Source organism: Solanum dulcamara, chromosome 11 (assembly GCF_947179165.1).
Source record: "Solanum dulcamara chromosome 11, daSolDulc1.2, whole genome shotgun sequence".
Classification (NCBI taxonomy): domain Eukaryota; kingdom Viridiplantae; phylum Streptophyta; class Magnoliopsida; order Solanales; family Solanaceae; genus Solanum; species Solanum dulcamara.
The window spans coordinates 28,661,374-28,667,583 of NC_077247.1; positions in this window are offsets into that span (position 1 = coordinate 28,661,374).

Genomic DNA, 6,210 nt, shown 5'->3' on the forward strand with positions numbered 1-6,210 from the left:
TAAGGTGTCTAAGTGAAAGTTGGTGTCAATTTTAAGGGGAGCACCGATAGATTTGGCCTATATATAATATCATCAACGATTTTTTCAAGAATTTCTTCTTGCAAATCTCTATTTAGCTTAACTACTTTTAGGATGGTAATTAAAGTTTTTTCATCAAAAAGGACTGTATAATAAATCATTCTTAATGACTTATGTTGTATAAAGAGTGGCTTCTTTTATTATCAAATCCAGTGTTTATACAAGAATTCATGTTATTCTTTTAGCAACTCTGCTTCAAATTTCAAATATATAAGTGTCATATCTGAAATATAACCTTCATATATTTTTAGTTCTAGATTTGAAATATATTTTTCGAGAATTTTTAAGGATTTTTTGCATTCCCAAATCCTTTTTCGGTATGTTTTTTGATAAGGTTGAAAAACTCTCATTGTTTATATGCAAGAAGCACGGTTATGCAACAAATATAAGTATATTTGTGTATAAACTGTGCTATAACATTATTTTCGTTATATATCAAAGAATATAGTTAGATAAATAATCTCAGCAAATATCTCAATTCACGAGATAATTTTATTTATTCCATCTCTTATACCAAACAACTTCTTATAGCATATTGATGTTTTTCCACTATCGTATACATTGTTGATGTAGGATTAGGGGTGTGAATTGATCGGTTCGGTTCAAATTTATGTATCATTGATTTTGATTTGTAAACACCCTGAGTTGATAATCAAATCAATAAGATTTTATTATTGATTTTTGGCCCTTAACTGTTCGAATTTTGATTTAAACGATAAGGAAATATTCATAAAAATATATATACATGATGTTAATAAAATAGAAATAGTAGCAAGAATAAAAGTGCAATACAAATTTCTATATTGATCACCCTTGTTTAAGGCAAAATTGTTCAAATTCATTCTAAGACTCATATAATAAATTGCGGAAACAATATAAATTGTTTGTCTTTGTCATAATCAAATATAAAATTCAGAAGAGACAAGGTAATACTAATTTATGTCGAGAAGGAAGAAGGTGTTGCAATAAAGATACTAAGTGTCTGTTTGACTTAATTTATTTTAAGTCGTTTATAAGTTGAAAACAACTTATAAGCTAAAAAAAATAATTGGGGTAACTTATAAGCTATTTTCAACTTATAAGTTGTTTTAGTTAAGGTAAGGCCAAACAGACCCAATTATTTTTTGAGGCTTATTTTAAGCATAAAATGACATTAAATTGGCTAACCAAATACTCAAAAAAACTGAAAATAGCTTATAAACAACTTATAAGCCAATCCAAACGGGCTCTAATTCCTGTTGCATGTGACCGGAAGTAATACTAAAATTTTAAAAATAAAATGAGATAAGTATCAAAAACACTTCTAAACTATCACCTTTTTTTGAATTTCATGTCTGAAATATTGGATGTTACACCCCGTACTTTTGTACCTTGGAACGCGTTCTGAAATCTCTTGAAAGGCTCTTAAGTTTCTTGCAAGGATCATAAGCCTCTTAAGTTTCTTAAATTTTCTTAAAGCTTCTTAAGGGTTACCATGTGAGCCGGATAATCTATAACGCTATCAAATAACTCTAAGAAAAGGAGAATGCGATACCCCATAATAGAAAAGATTTGAATTAGGGCTATACGATTTCGGAAGAAGTTGGAGGCCAAGTAATGAGTCGTAGGACTCGACTTACTTACGTAAGCTACCAACTTGAAAACCTTATATACTCAAGCTACTTGAGTGCATACCAAGCTTACGTAGCAAGGATTACATAGGTTCGTAAAGCAAGACGAGATTACGAACCCACAAGGAGAAGAAGAGAGCGACACGTGGCAGCATGGGATAGTGCCACGTGGCAGCAGATGCAAGTGCCATGTGGTAGCAGCTGGAAGTGCCACATGGCAGCAGCTGCAATAAGGGGGTGGGCCCCACCTACCACATGGCAGCCCATGAGGGGTGGTGCAATGTGTTGGCCCAATAAGGGCTTGACACGTGTCACCCCCCTAAGGTGGTATATATATACATATTTGATGACTTTTCAACTCATTCTTATCCCTTAAGTTCATCTTTATAAAAAAAAGACTACAAGAAAATTCTAGAGAAAAGAAAGGAGAGAAACTTGAAATTAGAGAGAGAGAGCTCGAATTCTAAGGTAAGTTTCGACGAGTTTGATGAGTTCCGGGCAAGGTATGGGTTTTCCTTTCAAATTGGAGTTTATGATGTCGTTATGATGTATATTACATCTCTTAAATAAGGTTTGAAGTGGAAAATTGCGTAAGGATGCTAGACGCTAGAAACAAACTAAATTGAAGTCGTTGTAGTTAAATCGAAGTCGCGTAATGTGTTGTCGTTGTGATGCTGCTGGTTGCAGCCACACGACCCTCCATTTGGTATGGTTAAATATTTTGCGAAATAAAGATTAAAAATTCTATTTTGGTATCGTATTTTGGAGCTAGTTGTTTGGAGCTTGTATTGTGAAATGTTGAGGTGTTTTACTTGTAAATATATTGCTGGTTGTTGTTGTTGGTATGGTTGTTGATATTTTGGCCGAATCAAAATCTCGGGGACATTAAAGTTACAGGGAAAATGCTGTTCGATTTTCGGTAGCTTCGGAACTGGTAACAAACTAGTCGAGGGTAATGGATAGGAAATGACTCCTATTAGTACTTGCTTGTAGAGTGGGATATTGGAAAGTGAAAGACTATTAACCTTAGTATTACTTTCATGTCAAATAGGTAATCCCCAAAAAGGTATGTGAAGCCCTTCTTTCTCTTGGCATGTGTTTGGCACAAGTATGTAAAGCTACCCTTCTTCCCTCTTGATATGTCTTTGCCATAAGTACGATGTTATAATGCTATGATTACTCATCGAGTTCCATCATGGATCGGGTACATTATATGATGGTATGGTAAAGCAATGAGAAAGTTATGATACCGAGCTCATGACGGACCGGTACGATATATGTATATAATGACTCTATGAGGGAAAGTAAAGGGTATGTAAAACTTATTTTCTTTCTTCTTTTGGCATGACCCATAGAAAGCCAACAAACGAAAAATGCACAAAGTCTACAAGAAGCTCTTATTCTTAAGTACACTAGGATGGCTAACGTTTTTAATTTTCAAGAGCTTGTGTCCTTTTGCCTCGATTCATGTGAGAGTGTCCAACCATCCTAAGTTGATATAATTTATGTTGAGGTATAAAGCATGACTCTTATTCACTCCTTTAAGCTAGAAATCTTCCAATAATTGAACTATGACTTCTCAAGTTTTTCTATACATTGGAAAGTAGTAAGTAGGTAAAGTTAATCTTTTTTTTTGGCATGAACTTTATGAAACGAATAGACGAAGTATATGTGATCCCAAAGAAGTCCCCATTATCAAAGCCACTAAGATGGACATTTTCTTGACTTCCAAAAGATATTTTATTACACCTTGATACGAGTAGATGATTCTAAGAGTGCTACTTTGATGCAAACCATAATGACACTCCAAAAGGTACTTGTTATGACTATTGTCTTAATTTTTGAATGATAGTTCACTTTGATTATTTCAACAAATCTCCAATGATGGTTTAAATGGCATATGGTTACTCACTACTCTACTCGTGTATACGATAACCCTTCTATCCCTGAGTCCCGGACCGCGTACGTAATCGTGCGTAGTTCACTGCATTATTCACCGAGTTCCTTATTAAAGGGTCGGGTACGCTATATAAGAAAATGATAATGCAATGACATGAATGACTCACCGAGTCCCTAATGACTCACCGAGTCCCTAATGACTCACTGAGTCCCTCATTAGAGAGTCGGGTACGTATGTATATATATGTATGATGATGTGATATGATAAGGTGGTGATGGTGCCGGACCCGATGATGGTCTTACAGTTATGATTCACCGAGTCCCTAAAAGGGCCGGCTATATTGTATAATATGAGCATGCATGTTTTTTTTGATTCACAAGGTACATGTATAGTGCTTTCTTACGTAACGAATTTATTCCCCTAGCTCTCTTTATTTCAAATATGTTTCTAGTTATGCTTTATATACTCAGTACATATGTCATACTGATCCCCCTTTCTCGGGGGCTGCATTTCATGCCCGCAGGTACAAATACACCCTTTGGGGATTGGCCAGCGTAGGAGTTCCACTCAGCAGTTCAGAAGCGCTCCTTTGTACCGGAGCCTAGATTTTGGTACTAACCCTCGCTATGCATATTTATTTGTTACGGGTACGGCGGGGCCCCTATCCCGCCTTATGTTACTGTTCTTACTCTTAGAGGTCAGTGGACATGTATGTGAGTGGTAAATGTATGTGTGTACAGTTGTTCCTATATGTTACGATAGTCTCGTCGGCTTATATGTTATCGTGCCTACTGTTGCATTATAACTTAAACAAGGGGCAAGTTTACTTATAGTTGATAGAGGTATATGCGAGTGTCCAGTTCGAGCACCCGTCACGGCCTACGGGTTTGGATCGTGACATTGGAAGTGTGAACTTCATACCGAAACAATCACTTATTAGTTTGAAAAACACACCTCAGTGGTGTGTGTAATACACTCTCTCTTTTATTTGAAAATACTTGTCACATGACATTACACATTAATAACATATTTCACCTTGACAAATAAAATAATTTTTTTAATATTGGTTAAAAGTTAAAGATAAAAATATTACCATCCAAAAAAAAGAAATTACTTTTTTTAAAAAATAATTATTTTTAAAAAAATAAAATTTAAATTATTTTTCTCACCCAACTCTACCACATCCCCCTACCCCATCCACCATGTCCCCACCCTCACCCCCGAAAATCCCCTGCACTTATATTTTTTAAAATTTCTTTTATAAAATATTTTTAAAAAATTATGATTTCACCTCCTCCCTTACTCCTTCCTAAAAAAATTGATATTATTTTTTAAAACAATTCTACCCACCCATCTAACCTTTCACTCCTTATTTATTTATTTACATTTTTCTCGTTTTGTGTTATATATGTATATATATTTTTATAATTTTTTTTCTACCTGCATATCAAATATAACAATTATATATATATATATATATATATATATATATATATATATATATATATATATATATATTTCTTTTAAAAAATTAAAACAATATCTAAATTATTATATGAAGGAGGCGGGAGAGGTAAGAATTTTTTTAAAAATTTTTACAAAGAAAATTAAAAAATAAACTAAAAATTGTGTGTGTGTGTGTGTGTGTGTGTGTGGGGGGGGGGGGGGGTTACGGTGAGAGGAAGTGGTGGAGTGGGATAAGAAAAATATTATATATTTTATTTTATAATTTTTTTTTGGGATAGTAATACTTTAATATTTAACTTTAACTAATATTAATAATTTTTTTTTTCAATATGTAATGTTTTGTCTTTGTGGAGTGTGATGTGATAATTTTTTAAATAAAAAAGAGAGTGTAGTAGACACACCATGATGAGAGTGTAATAAAATTATTTCTCAAACTAATAAGTAATAGTTTATGAGCCCGTTTGGATGAGCTTAAAAAAATAACTTTTATGTATGAAGTGCTTTTAAAATTTTGAAGTGCTGAAAGTTATTTTTATAAATAAGCAGTTGAGTGTTTGGATAAAAAGGCTAATGTTGAAAATAAGTGTTTGAATTTTAGGGTTAAAGGAATAAAAAAAGTAGTTTGAGAATTTAGTTAAAATATAAGGGATATAAAAGTAATTTCCATGGTCAAATAAAATGACTTTAAGCACTTAGAAAAAAAAGTTAGAAATCCTAACTTTTCATTTTTGAGTGACTTTAAGAACTTTATGACTTAAAGTTAACATTAGACAAACACGTCCAAAAGCTAACAATGGGCTTATAAGTTGGTTTGACCAACTTAAAGCCCATCCAAACGGGCAGGAGCGGACCCAAGGCAAGTTCAAGGGGTTCATCTGAACCCCTTTCGTTAAAAAATTAAACTGTATATATAAGATAATTTTTTTAATTTATATGTATATATTTAACATTGACCCCTTTGAGCATAAGCCAAAGGACTAGCTTAGTGGCAAATGAGGTTCAATATTTTGCCTTAGCTTGTCTCAGCTCGCGAGTTTGAATCCAAATAAGCACATTTTTTATTAGTGTGTTTAATTTTTTTTGAACTCCCTTCATAAAATTCTGGGTTCGCCATTGTAAACGAGCTCTAGGTATGAAATTCACATTCCTAATTGT